Genomic DNA, 12,125 nt, shown 5'->3' with positions numbered 1-12,125 from the left:
TTGGCTTCCTAGGTACCTTTGAAGGTCCCATCCTGAGACTGCAATCACACAACTGTTTGCCCACACACGTACCTGCCTGTTCAGGGGGCTTCATGCGAGTCCATGAATTTACCCAGGACAGTGAATTATGTATTAGTGTCTTTGACAAAAGGGGATGCCAAAGTTTGCAGCATAAAATACTAGTGATCCAAACAAATGTGACAAATAAGAGGGAACAAGTATGAAGTTTAGAACTGGCCATCTCAAATGCAAGTTTGCCTGAAACTCTCCTTAATATAATGCAATATAATTTCATCCAGCTATTGCCCTTCTTTACAGGAAAAAGAATTAAACTTCCCTCCACTGTCTTTTAAAACCAAACAAAGTCTACAAACTCTACAGGAAAGAGCAGCAAAAAATAGGGGGTCTGGAGGAACTGATTCATCAGGAAAAATATACCTAGACCTTGGTGAAATGGTGGCTCAGAGGCAATGTGATAAACTGACAAATATTTGCAGACTGTAAATACCGAGGATAGAAATTTGGTAGGACACAGTCGGACATAATCAGGACTAAAAAGAGGGGAAAAAAAATACATGCTGAGAGTAAAGGAAAAGGACAGTTCAGTGAGATGCAATACAGCTGGGAATTAATGGATGGCACACCTATCCTGCAGGGAAGAAAGTGCTGATAAGTAAATAGGCTGAGAGAGATGTCAGGACTGTCCATCTCCCACTGCTGTGGTATAGTGACTTGTTAAATCTCAGCCATTTATGTGTGTACATGCTTAGCTTTCAAAACCTGGCTTGGCTGCACGTTAAACACCATCTATCAGGCTGAGTTTCCCAGGCCCAAAGCAAATTTGGGCCACTGTGCTGGAGCCACAGCAAGTACCCACAGGCAGAGGGCTCGGGCAGCTCTCTCACATGTCAGTGCAGATCCACGGTCCCACTTGTCACTGCCATGTGGGCGCGGGTCCGGATGGGGCAAAACTGGCTCTTTGGGAGGTCTGGCCTCGTGTAGGATCAAAATGTGAAAATTAAAGCAAGACCCTTTGAAAGATTGTGGGAAGCCAGTGAGCCTCTTAACAGGTCTCTGCCTTGGCTGTGCAGGAAGTTTTTTGCTCAGGTTCCCCTGCATCACCCCGGCAAGGTCCCAGACGCAGTGGAAATACCCGTTTTACAAGGCTCAGCATTTTTTCCTCCGCCTCTCCCTCCAAAGTGCTGCCAGACAGTGCATCTTCTTCAGCAGCAAAAGAGGGTGAAGGTTTGTCCCAGCCCCAGGTAGGGCCAGGCAGGCTGACCCAACTCCACCCCTCTGCCCAGCCCTGGGTGCAGAACCAGGATCGGGATCAGGCAGGAAAACCTCCAGCCAGCCTTGCCCCAGCTGCTCCCAGCTCGGAAACCGCTGAACAAAATGTTCCCGGCTGGGATCTGGAAAGGAGTTTGCTCCGGGTAGCAGATTTGCAAAAGACCTTCCAGACGCCAAAGACGGTCCCTCCTGGCTCCTCCCCGCCCCACCGGCGGCCGATGAAAGAAAGCGCTTCCACCAAGGTTCTTGGCTCTCGCTAACGGAGAGTTATTTCCTGCTTGGAGTGTGCTGGCCTTAGCCTCTGGAAATGGGAAATCCCACCCTGGATCCGGCGGGAACTTGTTTCACTGACCGAAGTCCGTCCTGTCTCAGTGACATTCTGTGGGAATTTTTCCTCTGAGAAGCCAGCGGCTTCTGAGAGTGGAAAATGGAGCTTTGTCTGGGTTTTTAACCAGCCTGGTTAATCCACCACCGGAAAACATTGTAAAATGACCATTTGTTGAATTACTAATCTACTAAACTAAAATTAGAAGCAAATTTAATTCCATTAAACAGGCAAGTTATTCACAGCCTGGAGACAGCAGTATTTATTACAGCCAGTCTTTGAGTTAATAAAGCCAGGACTGAGACTATGAGAGGTGCGAGGTGGGAAGGCCTTCAGGTCTCTTCCGTCAGCTGGAAAAGGCACGGCTTTTGCAGTGTGTGTTTCCTGGTTTCCCTTCCCAGCATGTCGTGGCTTGTCCTTCCAGGAGCGCAAACAGATGCACAGATGTGAGTTCGTCCCGCTCACCTCTGTTTGGTGCGAGCTGCGGCTCCGAGCGCTGCGCTCCCAGCCCGGGTTAGCACTGCCCTCAGCCCGGCTCTGGGCCAGGGCTGGGCACGCAGGGAAGCTGCGGGTCTGTGCCCCCAAACACCATTTCTAAGCGGTTTGCATTTAAGTGTCACCAGGTTAAACAGATGCAGGAAGAACACGATCCCTCAGGCTGGCGGGCGCAGAGCAGGGCTGCGTGCGGGGAGCCTGCACGGAACACCCGAGCAGCTGTGGCAGAGGCAGGAGGGGCAGGGAGCCTGTGGGCACGCAGGAAAAAAGCAAGAAAACCCCAGGTGAAGCTCACCCAAAGGGTTAGGAACACTGATATGAGGGGCTTTCAATGCCCAGGACTTTTCCACAGGCATGGTTTTCCAGGGATAAAATTTGTAATATAAAGCTCTAAATGGGGTTAGAATAGCAACTAAGAGAAAAAGTGAAGAACCATTCAATATAACGGCAAATGAGACTATTTTGGTTAAAACATGAAAGAATAGCGCCAGAAGGGGCAGGGCACAGCGCCTGGGCTCAGGCTCCGGTGTCCCCAGGAGCAGTGGCACCGCGGTGCTGTGTCCACAGAGCAGATGCTGCCCGTGGCCGTGGCCGGCGCTCCGGCGAGCAGCAGCATTCCACATGTGCTCCCGGGGTCTCCCGATTGGTGTGCTCCGCCGAAGGGGCTGGCCCTGGAAGTCAGCTCCTGTGCTTGTGACAGATGATATTTTTATGCGAGAAAACAAAACCAGGATATCTGATGGACTGTGTTATCTTTACAGACAGCTTGGAGCTACAGATGCAAGGCAAGAAGTTTTATGCTTGAACTTCAAAACTGTGAGTGGAATTTAGAAGCAGTTTTAAATGCCAGCTTTTTTATTATTATTATTTTTATTCTGTGTGTGCACGTATGTATGTGTGTGCAACTTTGTATGAAGTATATATATCTGCATAACTTCATTATCGAGCAAGCTGTTGTGAATTCATCTCTTAAGATGAAATAATTATTGCTTTGGAAAACTTCACGAAGTGTGAAGCTGCATTTTCAGCTGGACTAATATATGTGTACACTGAGGAAGAGAAGGATGTTCTTTTCAAGTGAGTGCAATTAGTCTAGTTGGAAATTATTTCAAATCATCTTTTCCACTGGAAAATCTGTTTGAGCAGGACTAGTTGTACTGAGGGAGAATCTCCTGGGAGTTATCAGCAAATGTCAGGCTGGTCTGCATGTCTTTGTTACAGGCACATTTGATGTTTGCTTGTGTATGGAGAGGGATTAGGTAAAACCCTGCTGTTACCATTGTGTGGCACTGCACTTGCTGGATGAAAAATCTGTTGGTACCAGGTGTTAGAAAGCTGGCCAATTAATGATGATTGCAAGAAATTAGTTTAAGAGAATATTGTCCATTGTGATGCAGATTTACAGAACTAATTCTAACAGATACATTGCACTAGCAGGGGAGAATAATTTCTGTAGCTGAAACATTAATAACCTGCTCTTTCTTGCATAGGAATAATGAAATTAATTTCTGTGGGAGAGCTCTAGGGGTTGATATCCAGACCAGGGGTCCAAACATGAGCAGGCAGTTTGCCACTCCAGGCTTGTGATATTTTCACTTCCTAATGGGAACTGTCCAAGATGGTCTAAAATGACCCCCGTGATCCTTTATATACAAATCTTGTGTGAAAAGACTGATATGCAACAACTTTTCTTGATTCCCTTTGATGTTAGTGCAAGCTGAGATAAATGCTCAAAAAAAAAAAAAAAAAAAGAAAAATAGAGAAGTTGTCTTAAATCCTGTCTGGATTGTTCCACAGCTCTTTCTAGCTACTCAAAACAATCCAATACCTTTCTCAATTTAACATACATTTTCCTTAGTAAGCAGGAGTGTTTCCCTTCTCTTCTTCATGTTTCTCTTTCTTGGCAAGGGTGTTGCTTCAGTTTATAAATTTATATTCTGCTGAGTCCAGGTGAAATCCAAAGGTTAAGGGAAAATTGTGGGTAAGTGGCAAGTTACTGCTAAGTAGGTACAGCAGAAACCCCATCCCTGGTGGATCCATCACCTCTCATTCCCTACCTGGGTGCCTCCAGATCATGCAGTAACAGAGACAGCATCCAGATGAGGTGTGGGCATACAAGTGAATTTTTGCTGCATTAGTCAGAGTAAATAACATGGGATGATACCAACCTAGTACAACAGGCGGTGAGGCAATTCAGTCCATTGCCTGCTGAAAAGTAAATGTCAGTATTTCTTTAACAAATGAACTGCTGGAGTAAACCTATAACTTTTTGCTACTCTTTTATCATTGGTTGCAGAGTTTTTGTTAGCACTGGCTTCCTTAAAGTCAGATAAACTAAATCATCAAGCCCTGCCAAGAATTAATCTGAACGTATTGGAAATAATACAGTGATAATAATTTTTCTTTACCTTGAGTCCTTTTCTCTGTCTTCTGTTGGTCACTACAGCAGGGACAACCTGGGTTTACCCAGCAGAGCAAAGCACAGCATTTTTCCCAAAACTGAATTTGGCACCAACAGAAAAGTGCTTCCATAGAGAAAATCATGAAACTCAACATATTTTGGCCAGAGAGGCCTTCTTAATTGATGTGGAGAAAATCCTAAAGAGTCCTGCTCATAGATTTGTAACGAATTAGTGTTCTATGTTGAACAAACTACAGCATTTCTATTTCAATAATATTAAAATCAATACATTTTCTTTTCACTTTCTAAAATAGCAAATGAGACTTAAAAGAAAATCTAGGCATATATGGAAATGCATTTCAGCCAACTGTCTTTTAAATGCTGATAAAGTCCTTAAAGTAAAGGGCCTCTATAATCCTTATAATGTAAAATGTTTCCTCTTCATGTCACATAGTTAGGTTCTTCTTGTTCCCTTAATTTGGCAGTATTTTCTCTATTACATATTGCTGCCTAGATAGAATGGGCCAGATTCTCAGCTAGCAAACATGAATAGAGAATAACTTCATTGAAGCCAATGACATGATCCTGGCTTCATTCCAGCGTGACCAGGGCTGGAATGTGGTTCAGTACAGGCAGCTGCCATCCTTGCCAGGCTGGCTGAGGAGATAAACCAAGAGTTACTGCAGTTGTGCATGTTGCTAGCAGAAGGATGGACCTGCCAGCTCTCAGCTGTGCTTTCACCTCCAGCTTCTTCCAAAAGCAAAGATTAAACAAAGCAATCTCGCTTTTATTCTACGAACTTCAGCTTTGTGTTTCCAGTCTATGCAAGGTTGAAGCTAAATCTAGCTACATGCCTTCATACATTGTCTAACCTTCACAGAATTCACCTTTTGACATCTTTCTCAAGAAAGCAAACCTATGTGTTACTCTTTATTTTCTTTCCTCCTGCTCAGAAAGATTTTAGGTTTTCCTTGATAATTTTTATGTTTGTGGTGTTCTGTAGTGGTGATGTTGTTTTAGGAAGCTTGGATTCTTGCTGTGAAAGTGCTGCTCCCTGTGATACTCCTGGAAGCTGCTTCCCCATTCCTGGAGAAAGTTCTGGTTTCCGTCTCTGTTGTGTGATGATAACCACACTGTTCCCATGGCCACCTACCCAGCAAAATAACTCCCAGGTCTTTGTCGTGGACAGACTAATGGGATTATTTTGTATTATAGGTGGGGCTTCCTTGTGACCATTGTGATTTCCCTGTTCTGCATGCTAGGACAGTCCAGAGCTCCTGCATTACAGAGAGGAGAGGTTTTCTGTGGCTCTCTGCAGGCCCTGTCCTCTCTCCTGAGATTCATCCCAAAGGCATTAGCTGGCCTTGTTTCAAATGGGAGAGCCAACTCTGATACTGTTGGTCAGAAATATCCGGTTTACACCTCTCTTGCTGCAGCTAAAGGACTGAATTCTGGGGTATTTTTACCAATAGCAATTCATCTCAGCTAGCTGGAAATGCCAAAGCCACAAAAGGGTCTGAAGGGGATGACTCTGCATAGGCTCTGGGGTGAGGCTGGTTCCCTAGTTACTCCAAAGAGCAAACAAAACATGGTATGTTCGGATTTTAAGGAGTTCATTACAAATGCTACCTGCTGTGAGGACTTCCAGGAACACACATGTCTCTAAACATTCAATATCACCAAGAAATAAACACACCAGCGAAGCCAACAGGCCTGTTCTTCTTTGGTGTTTCCCAAGTTCCTAGAATGAAATGTGTTGATATCTACCACTGAAGTGGGGATTAAATGAAGCTAAGACTCTGCTGAACTGTAGCTAAAATAGTTTCTTTTGAAGTACTTTTTATCATCATATATCAGATATTTTTTTGTTATGTGGGCACATTCTCAACAACAACACTTCATTAATCAAAAATAACTTACTAAATTCTGTCTCTATGGGCACAAGGTTTACCTTACAAAAGATTTACATGATGTATGCAGCCTATTTAATTTTTTTAATGATTTTTTTAAAAATTATCAAAACCTAAAGTTTTATAAAACCTTACCTTTTATAATTATTTAGTATTCTGTATCACTTTGTTGCTGATAAAAGGTAGGTATCACAGGCTGTTATTTTGGAACAAGTAGTTCCACTAGGAAACTAGAAAAATGCGCCTGATATTTTTATTTTTAAAATGAACATTCCACATGTGCATTTGTGAGATGAGGATATTTGTTGTGCAGTCAGTCAACGGGGGTTATGAAAATGATCAAACGGGTGAAGAGAAGCTGAGGACATACAAGAGAGTCCACAAAGTCAAGGAGGTCTGTGGACCTAGAAGATAGCACCTTGGTCACAACACTGCTAATATCTCTGTTTTTTCAGGACTGAGAAGTATCACACTGTACTCTCACAAAAGCTTTGCAAAACTGGGGCTTTTGAGTCACCTGAGAGAAGCTGTCCAGAAGCACTTTGTGAAAGGAAGGGAGTTAAGGGCAAAGGAAAGCACTGTAAAAACAGACTGGTGCTAATACAACACAAATGTTCCTTGAAACTGAAAATGAGAAAGCACAAAAGCTGTCAAGGGGAAAGATGAGGGTATGAGTAAGAGTCATGTACCTCTGCTGTTTTTTGCCCTTTGTGCTATGTATCTCATGCCTTAGGGTAAATGAATAATACTCTGTTTTGAAGACAAATTAAGCTACTTTAATTAATGCATAGCGCATTGTTTTGAAGACAAATTAAATTACCTTAATTAAATTGCTGGTTGTGGGTTCTCAGAAAAAAAAAAACCAACTGTATTCATATGTCAAAGGCAAGGGCATCGTTTGGGATCACACATGTAAGAGGAATGTGCAGGGCTGTAGGGAGGTGCACCACTGAGCAACCCAGACCACAAACTCTCTGTCTCTATCCAGAAAAATTAGAGGGATCCCAAGTACTGTTGATCCCAAAACCTTTACAGCCACAACTGGCTTTTTCAACATTCGAACCCCAGATGCTTTAGTACCAGATGCTTTATGTCCTGAAATTATAGCAACCTGAGACATAAAAAACCCTACCTTTTTCAACAGTTTCCATATCATATAGAACCAGAAATTGATGTGGTTTCTCTCTGTCCCTCTGTGAATAAAGAGCTAACAGCTCTTTCCCTGGTGTGTTATTAGAGTGACACGAATAGATGAACTAAGTATATTTTAAACAGGGGGGCATTTAAAGACTGGTTGTGAAAAAACAAGTGGGACTGATTAATATTTTGGAGTTTAGCCAAAGGGGGGGGGGTGGGGAAATCGAATAGTCTGTCATTGTCTCAAGCTGAAACTTTGAAAATTCCAACCTGTATCTTTATACTCTGATATATATCTTTACACTCTTATATCCTTACACTTGTGTTCATGTCTTTATAGCTATTTTTATCAACCTGCAGAATTTAGTCCCACCTAATTCTAATTCTTGGAAACAAATGTAGATTTATCTTTTGTGCAAGGTAGGATCGAAGCCTTGATGTAAACCAAGAACACGTGTCTCAAAAGAAAATCCAAATGAATGAAATGGAAAATAATTAAAGGCAACATAATCACTCATGATTTTTAAACACTTTCTAAAGTTTTCATGGGTGGCTGGAGCAGAGTCTAGTTTTGGGCTGAGCAGTGCTGCAAATCCATTAACCAAATGGGAACAGAAATAACATATGATTAAGGTGCCCTCAAACATTCTGTAAATTCTGCTGAGAACTCCCTCCTGTGTAATTTCTGCCTTTGAAATGTTCCGCACCAAAGCACCTACAGGCAGCTCAGGCTGGGGAGGAAAGATAAGGATGCTCTGCCCCTTGTTGTATCAAGAGAGCAGTGCCAGGAAGGAGGACCGTGTCTGTATTTGTTGGAATTTGGTAGGGGTTAGCATTTAAAATATTGCAAAACTCCATGAGAGCTGTGATGCCAATATAGGTTCGGGATATCAGTATCAGCATAGTCTGACATGCCTAAACACAAACATCATTGTCGAGGATGCCTGTGCTGTTGCTATTTCATCATTTTAATTGCAATAATACCTAGAGGTGAAGCTGTGCTGTGCCAGCTGCACGCAGTGCATGACAATACAGCTACATGGTGTGTCTGCACTCCACTTGTTCTGCTCCATTTACAAAAAAAATACCTGTGACCTCAACTTCGAGGTGATTTAAGCAACCCTGCCTGGCTGCAGGGCAGAGGTAGAGTATAAAACCCCACCCACTCTTCATGCAAAATCTGAGGCCTCTCTTGAATGCCTTATTTTGCAAAGGCCTTTCCACTATTTTCATGGAGGGAGGAGAAGATTTGCTGTCTCTGTTGGGTCGTGTTTGCTCTCTCTTTGTGAGTGTGAATCCCTGCAGGCTGGGGAGTGACAGTACCATGTCATGCCAGGCCTGCAGCCAGCACAGGCTGCAGAAGGCACAGCTGCACCTCCTGCCCACAATACCCCTGATCTTAGCAAGAGGGATCCCAGGTGATGCTCCAGCACTCATTCATAGGATCACAGAATTAGTGGAAAAGTTTGGGAAAGGTCTCTAAGGTCATTGAGTCCAGCCATTAACACAGCAATGTCAAACCCAACACTAAACCGTGTCCCTAAGTGACACACCTGCTTGTGGAGACACATGAAGGAAAAAGAAGAGGGAACTTTCCTGAAGCAGTTTTTCAAGCCTGGTGGAAGAGCACTGTGTTGTCTCTTGGACAATGTTGCAGAGTTACTCCATCACCCCTCCAAGGAATTCAGGCATTAAAACTTCAACACCTTAAATTATGCTGCTAGGGGTCAGGAGCTGTGATGCCTCAGGCGGGTATCCAAGCCAGCCATGCTAAAGCTCACACAGAATTTCCAAGCAAGTAAGTAAAAATAACATTCCTCCTCATGTTTTTGGCTCTTGCTATCTCCATTCTGACATGCATTAAGCAAACACATAGATAGCAGCAGCAGGCGATGCCAAAGAGAAGGATGCTTTATATAGATAATTGCATGCACAGCTCACGTGTAGTCAGGGGCAGTGATTTCAAATGCTGCCAGTGATTTCAGTGGCTGCTCAGTACTGAAACAGAGGGGAGCATTCTTCTTGCAGGTCCTCAGTACATATTTCTGCAGCACTGAGGTTGGCAGTGATAGATCTGCTCTTCACTGCTGCTCTTCACTGGTGTATGACACCTTGGGATGTATGCACTGTCCCTTTTTTTTTACATTTTGAAGGTGACTTCCATTTACCTTTTCCTCCAAACTTGCATTGCCAAATGCTTCTGAGAAACATCTCCATGGAACTGAGGTGTTGCTCCATACCCTTTGCAAGTGTAAATGAACTAATCTTGCAGAAGTAATTGACAGAAAAGTGATTTCCCTTTGTCATGACAAAGAGTATTGTAGTATGAGAGTAATGACTACAATTTAAGCAGCTATGAATTGTGCATTAGAGAGCTCTAGAACTGAATATTGCTCACAATGAAATTTAAATTGCATTTCTTCTGCATCTAGCTGTTTATAAATAACACTGCAGTTACAGCCACAATAGACATTTTTGTCACCAATTTCTTATTGCCACTGACAATAGAAATAAAATATCTAGCTAGCTGATGGTCACTGCAATAAATTGAGATTAGAATACTCTTTATTAGGCTCAAATTTTGCTAGAAATGGGAACAAAACCCTAGATACAAGCATAGCATGAAGTAAAAGTGCCTTGAAAATTTAAGCAAACATTTAGCAGCTAGCATCTCTTTCCATAGCTAGTAATTAAAAATAAAACAAAAAAAAAAACCAACACCAAACAAAACCATGTCTCCTTGAACTTTGTCATATAAATTGGGATTTTGCTTGGACTTAATTCTCAATGTACTTGGAAACCATATTTAGATGCAGAAGAATATGTTGTTTAACATGCACTGTAGCAGCCTCCAAAACCTGTTGGATCCTGTACACACAAGTACTTGCACCAATCTGCAGCAAACTCTACATCTTTCAGTGATTTGTAACACACCTTGTGCCTGCATCCTTGGTGCAACCACCCCCTCTGACCATGCTTGCTGCTGGCACCCTTTAGTTACAGTTAGCCTGTGAAACTGATCTTCCTGTGCATAAGGGATAAATAAAGACAGTCCTGCTTATGGTTTTGATATTTTTGCACCTCATCAGCACAATAGAGCCCACCAGCAGTCCTCTTTGATCCTAGCAGGTCTTCCTAGAGGGCTAGAACTTAGATCTGGCATCTTTACGTGTGTTTTTTACTATGTGTGGACATGAAATCTGTGTGGGTATTTCACAGCAGGTTAAGCTGCTGTAGTCACTGTCATGTCCTTGCTGCATTTTGAGCAGGGGCTGTCCTTTTCCCCAGGGATGGTGATGCTGGCACAGGTGGGAGAGGCAGCCACATTTGCAGTGGGAGCCTACTGGTCTCCAGTGCTCTCTTCTGCTTCTCAGAAATGCTTTCTCTAAGAAATGCAGCACTACCCAAATGGTAGGAGAAGAATGCAACATTTTTTTTTTGTATATATTTAAAATATTTTTCTACACTTGAACCACTTCCATTTCATTTCTCACAGTTTTTACAATAGCAATGAGTCCTCAGGACAGGGTTTCAAAGAGGAAAATGAAATGTGTTGAGGCAGGGCATGGGGTTACTAAAGCCTGCAAAGAAGGTGACACTCAGAAATGCAAAGCAAAGCAGACATGGGCAGTGCTGTACGATGTGGTTTGGCTCAACTAAATGGAAATTAGTGTCCATTACATTTTTATAAACCAGGCAAAAATAATCAGAGGTAGAGATAAACTAGCTTAAGTGTGAGTACAAGCTTCGCTGCTTGCTCCTCTGTGATAATGGGATAAGTTACAGATGTAAAGAATTTTTTTCTGCAGCCTATGAATTTGCTGACATAACTGTGTATGCAAGATTTTAAAACATAACCTGGCTTTCTAGTGGCCTTCACAGAGAATGAGTAAAGGGTCTGAAAGATCAATGGGGAAAAAAAAGACAGGCTGAAATAGCAACAAAGAAGCAAATTAAAAACTTTGTGCATGAGGGACACTCCTGCACTTTTTTTGCAAGCATCCCTAACACTGTTTTCTGCTCCTCTAATCCTTTCTTACCACTTTGTAATTTTATAGAGGTACAGATATCACAACTGCCTAATGCCTGAGAAGAAGCAAAGGAAATAAGCATCCCTGTGCTGCCAAAAAGCATAAGAACATGAGTAATGGGAAAACTAGTTTTATGTGACAGCTGGTGAGGATTTACCTTGAAAAGAGGAATATTCAATCTGAAAACTTACACCTTGAAATTGGTTGTTATTGGAAGCCACTATGGTAGAGCAAATTGGAAACCTTTTAAACAGTGGCTAAAATATTTTTTCTTTAACTGAGACCTGCGTGTTAGATTCAGTTTGAGAATAAATATTTTGAGTCAAGAATTTTTTGATAGAAATCTATAATTACCTTTGCAATATTGCTGGTATCCATCTACTTAGCAAAGACTCTGACTTTATTAGCTATTTAATCATCTGAAATACTCTATTACCAAATGCTTAGGGAGAACAATGTCAGATTCTGCAGCTGTTGGGTTGTGTGTTTAATAACCTGTTATATTTCAGACCCTGTAGAAATTAGTCACTTAAACT

General features: G+C 42.4%; 1 protein-coding gene across 1 annotated transcript in view; it reads left to right on the top strand.

Moving 5' to 3' along the window:
* The first annotated feature begins 2,675 nt into the window (after positions 1-2,675).
* The window catches only part of STARD13 (StAR related lipid transfer domain containing 13), a 283,362-nt gene continuing 273,912 nt past the window's right edge, over positions 2,676-12,125 (top strand). The window contains exon 1 of the mRNA XM_088159560.1: positions 2,676-2,926. The gene's annotated coding sequence lies outside the window, so the exon portion shown is untranslated. The remainder of the gene's footprint in view (positions 2,927-12,125) is intronic.

The sequence above is a fragment of the Sturnus vulgaris genome, chromosome 2, assembly GCF_052056855.1.
Source record: "Sturnus vulgaris isolate bStuVul1 chromosome 2, bStuVul1.hap1, whole genome shotgun sequence".
Lineage (NCBI taxonomy): Eukaryota > Metazoa > Chordata > Aves > Passeriformes > Sturnidae > Sturnus > Sturnus vulgaris.
This window is presented reverse-complemented; position numbering and strand designations above follow the sequence as displayed.